The 13,784-nt window shown below is 27.8% G+C and overlaps 1 protein-coding gene across 1 annotated transcript in view; it reads right to left on the minus strand.

Annotated features, from left to right (window-relative positions):
* The window catches only part of LOC148229902 (uncharacterized), a 118,914-nt gene that overhangs the window by 48,830 nt on the left and 56,300 nt on the right, over positions 1–13,784 (minus strand). The window lies entirely within an intron of this gene.

Below are 13,784 nucleotides of genomic sequence, written 5' to 3' on the forward strand. Positions count from 1 at the left end.
CAACCCAGTATTTTAAAAATAATATAACTATTACAAATTATTCTGAACTGTAAATAAAACATTATTTGTAATAATTAAGGAGATGAAAATGTCAAAAGCAGTCATTATAAAAGTCTACAACTGCATAATAATAACTCGGAAATATGAGTATTTTTTAAATTTTTTTTTTTTAAATTTATTTGTAGTAGACTTCTTTTTGCCATTTGGATTGCGTATTTTAAATTATTTACAAATTATTCTTTACAGACTTATTCGTATTAATCTAATATATAAAAATGTAAATAACGGTCATTAAAAAAGTTCACAGCTGCATATTATTAACTCGGAAATATGAGTATTTTTTGGAATTTCTGCAGTTACAAAGTGGGTTATTTATATTTATTTGTAGGAGACTGCTTTTTGGCATTTAGATTGGTCAGGGCTTTTTGAAAATTATGACTTAAAAAATATTTAATAGGGTGATAAAAGTAGTATAATATTATATATAAATAGATATACTTTTTGTAAAACTAGGCTTATATGATTGAAAATTTTTTTTGTATGAAAAATGTTATCATCATTATTTCAAAGGCGTGGCTGCTTATTAAAGCAATATTCCTAAAATTATAAAAAAACAGCTTTATGCTAAGGCTCAAATTAAAATTATGTGTAATCTAAGATGCAGTCTTACACTGATCTGTGGTGGGTAAATAAATATATATTAAATATCCTAAAATTATACAAGCAAAAGCAGAAATCTCAAGCATTGATTTTTTTATAAGCGAAACTTATCGCGAATCGCAAGAATTTTCACTGTCAACCGCGCTCGTCCGTGGAAAAGCCGCGTTTCCGAAACTGTTTTGCAATCGTACCGTCCGGTGAAATCTATCGGCTGTGTACAATGTTTTTTGTTGTTGCTTGTCGGCCATTACCGCCACCGCAGAAGATGTGTACACTGAAATGTGCGCAATTGTGACCGATCAAGTGGAAAATGGAGAAATCATAAATATTTTATAGTGGAGCGATAATCAGGCAGGCACGCAGCGAGAGTTTTGCTAATCGTTTCTGCATCACAAGACCAGAAGGAGCGTTGATGATCCAGTTTAACCGAGAGAAGAGAAACCGTTCTGAAATGACACAAGCGCTCAATTATGACACTGGCAGCGCTATCTTGTTACACTTTACGCGCTCTGACCGTTCCATTATCGTTTATACTTAGACACTGAAGACTTTCAAACGTTTCGTTTGAGAGAATCACTTCATCTCTCCGTTACTTCGATTAGTATTCAATACAAGAAAATTTTATTCAACTCAACGTAAAAGACGACGGAAAATAATTTAGTAGATCAGGTAGTTATTAAAAAATGAATTTAGTTATCTTAAGAAAATAAAAAATATTTAAATCTTTACTTTTAAATAAAGAGAATCTATTAAAAATATAGTTAATTAGTTAGACAGTAATTACCTTTTTTGTTGATATATAATATGTTTGTGAATAGCATGATTTATCCCTCATTAGCTTGCTGTGAATATTTTCCCCAATATAAAGTTGGTATGCACATACTGTTTCATTTTCTATAAAAAATAAATCAGCCTTACTTTTACTTTAATAAATATAGTCATTAAAGTATGTAGATATAAAAATACTTAAGTAATATGCAATATCCTAAAAAAAAAGTTCATAAACCTGCGATTCATACCTATCCATTTATTAATCAAATAAAATTACACGTAATTTAAAGCTACGCTTAAATTTCAACAATCGCAACATAATACAACATGTAAGCATTGCAGGCGAGTCTGTCAGATGCTTTCAATATTAAAATACGTGAACTGTATTTTTAATGGGTAATTATACATGATATACTGTTTGTATATACGGACCGTTTACTCTTGCGAGAGTATAATGATTTGCAGATTTAACATATGCATAATTTAAAATGAAACTACAGTAATACATGTGTTTATTAAATTCGGGAAAATTGCACTGTATTTTACGTATTATTATGACATAAAATTTAAGAAAATGTTGAAATGTATAATAAATATTATTTTAGATTTCAAAATTTGAAACAAAAATCTTTCGTATCGATTGAGGATGTTGTTAATGTGTGAAGTTTCACATTAGCGAAAAGCATATGCGTGAATCGGAAATCCATAATGAGCACCGATCGGATCTTCTAGTTATTAATAAGTTTTTTTATATTCCTGTGTATTAAATTGTGTGAAAATTGCTTTTTTTTATTTTTGAGTATTTTTTTTTACTTTTGATTATTTTATGAATTAATTATAATATCGCTGTGAATAATAAAAATAAGATATTGACTATTCTAATGCATTGGGCTAAAGAATGGTGTGTTACAATGAAATATTTACAATAAATACATTCAGTACTTATAATGGTACACATAAAAATAAAAGATTAGCGTTTATTCAAAGTAGAAGAACATTAAAGCACACGGAGATTGTTCAGGCTTGATCTTGATCAAGCTCAGTACAGAAAGCTCTTCGGATAGTCACCAGTACCCAAACATAGATATAAGAATTGTCTAATACACTAATACCTAAACTATACTAATAAGCTAAATATTGCATTTATTTAGAGTGCATTAAGCGTAAATTAGTTAAATCTATCTACATATATTACAAAGAAAAAACTATGAAGTTTATTTTCATTTATGATACTAAGTTAGTTTTAATTTTAATTTAATTAAATCTTACAGGAAAGTTAGTATTTGACTTTTTAAATTATAAAAGCTACTACTACGTACAATCAATTTAATACTACAGAAGTAAGAGATAATCCCAAGTCACCAACTTTCCTTTCTACAAGAGCACGGCACAATTGAACAAATATACTGAGTGAAAAACGAGTTTAATAAAAATCTACAAGAAAGAAAATATTGGTATGTTTTTCTCTGTTTTTAAGGTATGGCATATGGGATTATAATATTAAATAAAAAAGGCACTACCTTACCATATATATATATATAATCATATCTGAGTAAAATATCAAGACGAAAAATCCTCCGTCTGTCAAATCAAATCTGGAGTACCTCAGAGTATTATACTAGAGTCAGTACTGTACTTAATATATATAAAAGTATTTGGGGATGCACCTCGACAGAAGGTTCACGTGGAAAACCCATATTTAAAGTAAAATAAAGCAACATAGAGTAGAAGACTATGTTGTTTTGAAGTCTGAAAAAATACTACTCAAAAATACTGCTCGTATACAAATCCATCTTTAAGTCAATTTAGATATACAGTATTTAATTCTGCGGATCAGAAAGCAACTTTAACATATAATATAAATAATGCAGAGGTTCCAAAATATTTTTTTAGTGATATTGGACGCTTTGTGGTGTGCGCCAACTTTTTTATTTACAGAAACTTCAAAAGAAAAATGATCAAGGACGAAGTAAAAAATGCAACACTGAAATACAATAAAAGACTGAGGAAATATAACAAATTGGCAAATAAATTGATTACAAAGAGAGTTACTGAAAAATTAAAGAAAATAATTATTAATTTATAGTTGTCCTTACGAAGCACTGCTGTGAGATTTAATGATTGAAAACAGATTACAAAAAGTAAAAAAATAGCTAAATTGACAGCCTTTAAAAAACCAAAACATGTTTGGTTCGTTGAAATGAACTAATAGAAAGATATATAATATTTATTTACTTTTTTTCTATCTCATGTTTTATTACATGATTTCTTTATTAATTTATACGTACTGTTTTTTTCCGACAGCTCCGAAACAAAATGGTTAATTTTAGAAATTTTTCAGTGATTCTTTCACTGACGATGAAGTTTTTCAATATTATTGCGAACTTCTTTTATTGAATTTTCATCTCAAATTAAAGTATGTATGCTAATTATTGTTAAGATCATAGATTTTTGATTCTCGAGCACGAATTAAAGTAACACGAATCAAAAGCTCTAAAATAAAAGCTCTCGTTTATTGCCCATCCGCGCCACGATTCAATCATACAAGTTGCAGACAATACGGCTATAAAAAATAACGCACGTCGGTTGGGCATCCCTGCGGCCAGGAATGGCACAACGGCGATCCAAATCGAACGGTAAAGTAACATTTGGCCCTGCGCGCGGCCCGGAGGGTGATTCGAACTCAAACGGTCGATATTAGAAATGCGGCGGACACGAAATGGCTATTACCCAGTGAAATATTGTCAGCGCGGCCCGGCGCTTCTTGCATCATCGCACCTCTGCTATAACGCCATTTTTTTGCTCAGTGATATAAAAAAATATGTATTAATAAAAAATGTCTTTGGAACGCTTTCGATCTCGACCCGGTTGTCGATTGCGAAGTTTGGGCAATGGAGACGATGCGCGATCTTTGGCCTCGTGGGTCAATGCAATGATTAGGTGGGTTTGGTTTTGCCACTATGTGGTAATGGATATTAATTGGATTTTTTCGTGGGAATATTAATCTAAAAAACAGAAAATTAAAGATACGTTAGAAAATTATAAGATTTTATGTCTGACAGAAATGCAAAGGATATAAATTATTTATAATAAATTTAAACATGATTAAACTATCGTTGCACGCTTGAAAGCTTTAAGTTAACGCTTATTAAATAACAACAGTAAATTAATAACCATATGAAAATTAAATATACGATATACCACATTCATAAATATAAAAATTTGCTAGTAAACGAAGGAATAATAGGAGTTCCATTAACGATTTAAAAATTAGTAGATCTATTAAATAAATTAAATTAAAAACAGTTTAAGCACAAATCAAATTTAATTTTTAGTTGTTGATATTTTTTATATTGTATGTGTACCTAATAATTATGCATTTATACCTAGTTCATATACAATTTTTAATTATTCAAGTGAGAGATTGTAATAGTTTTGATAAAAAATATTTTAATGACTCATTAAAAATAGGAATAGCTTTTTTAAAATAGGAAAATAATATTAAAATCTTACAAAGATTTATCTCATTTTCAAGGGAATAGGTAGAAACTATTTTTGTGAATATTATTATAATCTGTAAATCTACTGTCAATACTTAAATGCAATAAAATAATTTAAAAGAAATATTACTATAATATTTGTTTATAAATTATAATAATCATATACTATTATATTACTTTTTTTTATTACAAATCTGTCCATTATATAAATAATAATTATGCAATTTAACGTTAAAAATTAAAATAAACAATTACGATGAACACTTAAAATATGTAAGCATTTTCCAACATATTCTTTTCAGCTTTTTATAGCTTCAAAAATATAGTTGAGCTTAGAAAGCTCGTTCAAAAGCTGAATGGCTCATGCGAGAGAAGAGTTTTTAAGCGCTGGGCAAGAACAAGGGACGTAATTACGACTCTTTAGGACACTAGGGACACTAGATTTTTGACCCCGTCAATATTAGCACCATCCAGTTGTATATGTTTTTTTAATACATTCAACTAATTAGTATGTTTCAATTTAAAAAAAAATATTATATTAAATAATAATAATGTATAATATAAGTAAAATAAAGCTCAAATAAATGCTAACATTTTATATAATATTTTTTGACGATTACATTTTTAAAGAAGAAAGCTACTTTTTATCCAAAAAGCCTTGACAATATAATTCATTATTTATATATCATATATGCAATCACTTTAATGAAAGCTTTTATTAGATTTTAAAGAAAATTTAACACAAAATACTACTTTGATACTCCAAAAATTAGAGCAATCGCATAATCTCAAAATTTAAATGATAGTATATCTAACGCATTAAACTTTTCAAGATATTATTAAATATATTGATGAAAATAGATCTATTCCATAAATCTGAAAATATATCGATTTTAAAGAACCTTTTTTTTACAAAATCCATCGACATTTACTACTTAAGATATTTTTATGCATTAATTTTATGATTACAATAAATAAATCATATTTTTTATAGAGTAAGAATTAAACTTATTCAGATATATTAATTAATAATTTATGATCAGAATTAAATTTTTAAATTGCTCCTCCTGAGAAAAATGTTGATGAGCCTATTTTTCGTAAACCCTTGCAGTAATGCAATTATGTTCAATAAAAAAGTAAAGAAATTGCTCTTACTTTAGACATATCTTCTTTATAAGAAGTTAGTTTTAAATATTTTAATAATCATCATTTTGATGAATTATTTGGTATAAATGAAATTAAGGAGAAAAATCGAAATCGAAAAAAAATCTATTAGTGATTCTGAAGAAACCTATTTATTTTATGTTACACTAAGATGATTGATGAAGGTTTTAAATAAGCTGAAAATTGCTAAAATACGATGAGTAATAATAATCTCAAAGAAATTTAAGATTATGTGCTATTTAAATAAATTCATAAAGACATGACTTAGCACAAAAGACCATTTAGCAACAATAATCAGGGAATAATCTGCTCTAAATTATTAAAAAAATGATTTTTTAACTGATAATGAAAGTGACTTTGAACAATTGTAATAAAGAAATATTTAACTGTTTAAATTCTAAGGCATTTACATATTTTATTTGCATGTAAATAATTAACGTAATATTTACATAATGCATTTATTTGATAAGCAATGATATTACAGTAATATAAAAAGGTTGTATGTATAGACATTTAACCTTAATTCTAAATGGTACAAAAATATTTAATTTGCTATGTGATGATAATTTGATATAATAAATGATAATTATATGTATATATGTGCATAGTATAGTACTGAAAATGTACAATACTTAAATTTTTAATGATACATTTATGATGTTGTATTAAGAATAAATTAACTTACCTTAAATAAATTATTATTGGATTTTAATTAAACTATTAACATTTAAAAGTAAAATTTCAATCAATATATTTTAAAACAGATAAGGTTATTATAAAAATATTATTACTAAATGGTACATTCAAGTCATTATTTTAATAAATTTATATCTACTTATATAATATAAAACATAAAGCATATTAATATATTTTGAAAAAATATTTAAGAGTTAAAAAAAATGTACAGACTCTAGACCAGTTTTTAAGTTATTATTTTTTCTTTAACAGTACGTCAATACAGTTAATCCACGTGCACGAACAATGGCGGTTTTCTTGTGGATGTGTTGTTATTGTAGAAGATCTCGGTTACTTCATGAAATAATTGATGGTGTTGACTCAGCGCGCGGCCAAACGCGTGCCGACCGCGAGCGTCTCAGGGTGACCATAATTTCTATTATATATTATATTTTTAAACTCATATATCGTCACGAATGTGACAAATAATATTTCTGAGATATTATTTTTTATATCTTTATCTTCTTAAAAATATTTATTAATACTTCTTCAAAATATTAAATATTCATATTTAGAAATGTTTAGAAACACTGATGAATTTCAATTGACGCATCACTCTGACCAGTCATAACACCTCATTACGTAGTATCGTAGTGATGCGCTTATTTGATGACTCATCTCAATTTGCATACTCATTTACGATATAAACTCCGGCCTTTTTGGGCAATAAAGCCATATATCCTTTATGGCCTTATTCCTGTCATGACACCGCAACACTACATGCCTATTGCTTTACGAGCTCGATGCGCAAATTAATTTATAACGCAGAACGCCCCCGGGCGTCCGGCTTTTGCTACGTGCCTGTCCGACTCGGAGAAAAGTTGTCTTCCGCAACTTATTCCATATTTCATGGAATGTAACATGATTCCTAGTGTGTTTGCACGCGGCTGGCTCAGATGGAGATCCGAGATAAAGTGGTGTTTCTTTGTCGAGGAGTTGGTTCTAACGCTCGTTTCCAATATATACCGTGTTTATATAATAATAACGTATCGACCCGCATTGGAAATATATAACGAATCTAGTGGACTGGATGGTGAAAATGAAAACATAATAAATTTACTTTATAGAGGCTTTTCGGAAAGTTCTCTGAATCGGATAGATACAGCGACTCAATAGAAACAGAAAAATAAAATGTGGACCATGTAAACTTTTAGATTTTGTCATTTCGAGAGTTTTATGAACAGAGACACATAATTATGATTTTGAGAACTTAATAAAAATATATAAATTTAAGAAGGGTAGTTTCATTATCATTAGTAAATAGTTTTTGTGTTTTAATTGACTTCAATATCATAAGTCTAATAAATTTATTTAAATAGAGTAAACTCCTCAAATATCCTGGGACATGACAAAAATGGCATTTAACATCGTAATATAATTTCTTAAGTAAATAATAATAATTACGAGTGAACCCTTTTTATGGTACAAATAAATATAAGCCACCACATTTTCTGAAATGATATTTTATGCAAAATATTTTAATTAAGCATTAAAAGTAAATGTAATTAAGTGCTTTTAATAATATAAAACATATTATTAGATAAAGTTCTCATTTAAGACAAACATGGTTAGCCTCTTCATCTACTACTAGGCTACAGCGACCATTGAATAAAAACCTTGACATGCCCTGGAATAGCATAAAGTTGAGTTAAATGCACATGCTGCGGTCAGATAAACGATATGAGGCATGCGACAGTGTCCGCCTCAATAAAATAACGAGTTCACATTGCCATCGCGGGCCGCCCACGAAGGGGCACAGAGCGCGCGCTTGGAATGTGACATTCGCGAAAATTTGAATAACTTATTTTGTTTCAGTAACCACCTGTTTGGTCTCTTTTTAGTTAAGTTTATTACCGGTAAGCGAGAGAGTCAAGAGTCTTCTTGCCCACGTGAAACGTTTAATCTTATGAGCTTCCGACCTCGCGAAAACTCTCGACATTTACTTGCGATTGTGGATAGTAGATATAGCCGAGAGAAGTGAGACGTTTGTTACAATGTTGCTACGTGCAATATAAATCAGAGAAAATGTCAATCGATAAAAGTGTAAATATTGACGATTACTTTGATATTTGCTAAATCAAATAGGTGGTAAAAAGAGTGGATACAAATATGTTTTATATTAGATATCATCAATAAAACATATGTAATTGAAGCAGTCTGGAATTTTAAACGATGTATGTTTTTCAATAAATATTTTTTTAATTATGGTTGTGGATTTATTAAATGATAATTTATATTATATTGTATTGAGTATAGATTATATAAAAATAATATGCAACACAACTAATAATATTTATACAAAAAGTTCAAAGGAATCTCAATATAGTATAAATTATAAATTAGGTTAATTATTTTAACGTAAATAAAATTATTCGATTATTGTGATTTTTCACATGCATATTTATTTGCGGAAACATAAACGCTCAAAACAATCACTAATTGATTCAAAGTAAAAAAATCAAGAGCATATTAAGAGCGAAAATTCGGTCAAAATTCACTTTCATTCTATTTAGAATAACCGGGTGTCATTTCTCAATTGCTCGCACACACCACGAATTGCTACATACATATGTGTATCATGAATTATTCACGAGCGATCATCAATCATGAATAATTCATGACTGGGCGATTAGAGAAAATTGTTCGTTTATTATATTAAACACACATTAACCGTATTGCGGACGGGTAATCATCGTAATCATCGTCAACAGCCTTTAGAGTCTTTCGGGTGTTTTGAGTCACCTCTCGGACGTGGGTAAAAGAGAAATATTGCAAAAATTTCACCGCTTATCTTTTAAGCTTCAGTTAAATTCAAAGAACGCGGGGTGGCCAGTAGTTGACAAAATACTGACAAAACAGTTATTCAATGTAAAGCAGGAACGGTTTTCTTGAACGCCGAAAGAAAGTCTGAACGGGAAATTGTCTCGATCTTATCCGGAACGCTCGTGTTCTGAATTTGACTTGGCGAAAATTAAATGGCCAACTGACGTTTCAAAGGCTACATACGAGTATATTCTAGTTACATATATAATCAATAATAAAAATATATGAACTACAATATATAAAAGTATAAGTCTCCTTCACTTGAAATCAGAAAGAAACTGCTTTAATATTTGTTTTATCTGCCACTATAAAAAGAGCTAGGTATAGTCAACTACATTTTTGAATTCTAGCGAAACTATAACATTTAATAGTTATTATTAAAAATAGATAAAATTCACTAAGAATTGCGATATCTGGTATTTGCATTGGTCAATCGAAAAGGTTTAATTATTTTGTACGATAATGCGCAAACACACATTTCACTAAAAAACTATAAAATATTTCCACATCCAGTACAAGACTTACTTGTATATATTATAGATTACTACTCATTTAAGTATTTACAACATTTTTTAGCTCCAGAACTTTTAATTGCTAGGCAAAAATGTGTCGATTTTGATAAGAACTAAGAGATCATGAACCGCATATAATATTTTAATAAAAAATATAGCATTTATCAGTAGCTAAATAAGCTTAAATTATTTATATTACAAAGTAATACAGAAAAAAAAAATATTTTTAATGCTGAATTTAATCAAACATAAACTTTATTTTATTATATATAAAAATGTATGTATGGTCAAGTGGAGCTCTTTGGATGTTCGTTATATAAAACGAGATTTTTGACCATATAAGAAATGTGACGTGCGTCTCCTTAGCGAAACGATTCGGAATGGTTTTCGAAGATCGCATTTAATCTTGTGTCATGCTTCAAAAGCCGTTAAAACCGACGTTAAGTGGAACCAGACGAGGGTGCTTGATCTTCAGGTGTATGCTTAATTCTACCACGCACATACACACGTACATACACGTGTACATATCGACACAATTACCGTGATTAAGCCCAATCAAGATTTCTCGAAAAATAAGGGATTGATTGAAAAATTGGACAGATAATTTCAGTGTCAACAATGAGAAGCGATCTTCAGGATCGCTCCAAGATGTTTTGCGATGCTTATTTGTGGCCGTAAAAATATATGTATTTTATCGAAACATTTATGTGAAACTTGCGGTGTGTGTTCTTCCATATTATGGTGGCATAAAGCGCAATTTGGGAGTCGGTGTACCTTTTGAAAAGTCAACGCGTTTGAGCTTAAAGGTTTCAGATGCGAATAACGTCATCGCGGACGGCTTCAAACCGACCACAAGTTCGCAACGGACGTCTCTTTGACGGAATTTATAAATAATAATAAAAAAAAAGAAAGCGATGTTCGGGCCAGTCGACCAGTCGTTTCGTTTTCGTTCCGACAAGAGTCGCAGAAGTAGATCAAACCCGATTGGTCTCGTATCGGACGTCGATAAATCTTGGTCATTTTCGCGAAAATATCCAAAAAACCGCATTATCCGCAAGAACTGGTCTTTCGGCGACGACTCATAACATGAATTATTTATTTACCACCATTGTGGCAAAATAAGAAGAAATGAATAAAAAGTACCGTATTAAAAAATAAAAAAAGTGTCAATTAAAAAGATATACAAATAATATTTTATATGATTTTATATCATTTTATTAAATATTACATACTTTATTAAATTTAAGGGGCTCACAAAAAAAGCTACTATATATCATATTACTTACATTTTTCAAAATTAATGATATATTATAATTAGGCAATCTAGTTTCTCGATGTTTTTTTATTAAAAATTAAAGTAATATATATATGTATATCTATATAATTCAAATTATACAGTATTTTATTGTAGTTATTATAATATTTGTAAAATATGTTTGCTGCTCATATTTTTGTAATATTTATAAATGTAAATTATAATATTCATAGTAATTAAAATAAATAAGAACTTAATAAATGGTAAAACATTATTCTTTAAATAACACACATTCTTTATTTAGAACAGATCGATATAAATCGATTATATTTATACCCAAATCGTACAGAAAATTGTCAATAACAGCTGTTGCTATTTATATATTTTTTATTTCGAAGAAGATAAAGAAAAAAACTTTTCACGATCATTGAAAAATCGAGATACATTTTTGGAATCTGCTGATTCTCAAGCAAAGCGTTATTTTTATATAATTATTATATTACCAAAGCAAAGAAATGACCAATTAGAGTATTTAAAAAAATTGTAAACCATTTTTTGTCATTAAAATTCTTCCGAGTTACATTTAAAGCTTCCAAAAAATTCAACATATTTTCAAACATCTGGCACGGAACAACCCTTTCATGTAAATGTAATTTTTAATAATAAAAAAGTTCTATAAAAAATTTTGATAAATCATCAAATTTTTCAAGAAATGAGAATTCTCGGTTAGGCTCAATAAGAAACTCTAGTTTTAATGCTTATGACATGTTTTTATGTTAGAATAAATATTTTTTTTATAATAAAATTTATTCTTAAAACAATAAGAAAGATACATTTTAGTTCAAAAATATTTAAATAATGTTTATTTTATATTATTCCTAATTAATATAAATTATTTGTCACTAAAATATCATTAAAAATGATATTTTATTTCGTTCTCTTTTTTGTAAAATATTTTTTTGAAATATCTTTTTTTTTCAATTTATATTTTCCACTGTTTATAATATAATATTTATAAATATTTATTTTTATTGGTATTTATTCTTGATAATAATATAAATTTTTGTTGGTTGCATTAAAAGTCTAGTTTTGGACAATGAAATTATGATTTTAAAAATAAAGCTGAAATTTTGTCAGAAAAATTCTGAAAAAATTATTATATTTTCACAAAATATGATTTTTTACCTAATATAATTTAAATATATAATCATGGTCAACTATAAATATGCAATAAGTAAAATAAAAAATAAGTTATTTTTTTAACAACACATTAAAATTAAAACCAAATTGAAAAGTAAAAATATTGATCATATTACTTACAAATTAAGTAATATTATTTTGTGTTGCATCAACATAATTGTTATATATTTCCAAATTTAATTATAAATTCTCAAACTTTATATTTAAAAGTAATAAAACCATACAATCAAATATATAATATAAAATTTAATTACTGTCAATCAGAGTTTGTTATGTAAGTAGTTATATTATATCGAATTTAAATGCATTTTGAACTAGTGGCAGTGCAAAAATAATTTGCGCTGTTAATTACAATCTGGCTGTTACAATGCTAATTAAGCAGTTTCATCCAGTACTTTATAGTTCAGAAGGATGACCTTAAACTATCGAAAATGAATTTGAATGTAGTGAAGATGTGATTATTATATGAATATTGTACACGATGCTTCAAAACAAATAGAAATACCATTTGAAGTGATATTTTTTAGGGTAATCATAAATATAGGAATTATTTAGGTTCCAAATATGAAAGCTTTTTGGTTACGGGCCTTTCATTCTAGAATGCATATTTTTGTAAAAAAAAATATTTCTGTAAAAGTCTTATTTTTAAATATTCTAGCTATATTATTTAAAATATATATTTAAATAAATAATAAGTAGATTTTGTGAACCAGAACCCCAAAGTCACTAAAAATATGAAAAAAATGACATATTATTGCAAAACTTGTGAAAAATGTCTAGCTTTCTTGAAAGAAATTGTTAGAAAAAGTTTCTTACTAAATTTAAAAAATTAATTTGTTATCTAAGTTTGCAAATGACATATTATAACTCTTTACTTCAGACATAACTATTGATATATTCATTGAAAATTAATTGGAAATCTTGAAAATCTTTTAAAAATATTTTTGGATGCAAAAGGGTTAAGAGGAAAATAATAAGTTTAAATTTGGGAATTACTTGATAAACAAGATTAACCTAAGATTACCCTAATGACAAGATATGTATTTTAAAAAGTGGCGAATGTTTTGTTTAAATATAACTTTTATGTATCACCAGAGTTTAAATATCTAATGCTTTTTAATATCAATTGTAGTAACTCCATATATACAATAATATTTTCACATA

The sequence above is a fragment of the Plectrocnemia conspersa genome, unplaced genomic scaffold (assembly GCF_051122295.1).
Source record: "Plectrocnemia conspersa isolate PC_06_02 unplaced genomic scaffold, ASM5112229v1 ptg000011l, whole genome shotgun sequence".
Lineage (NCBI taxonomy): Eukaryota > Metazoa > Arthropoda > Insecta > Trichoptera > Polycentropodidae > Plectrocnemia > Plectrocnemia conspersa.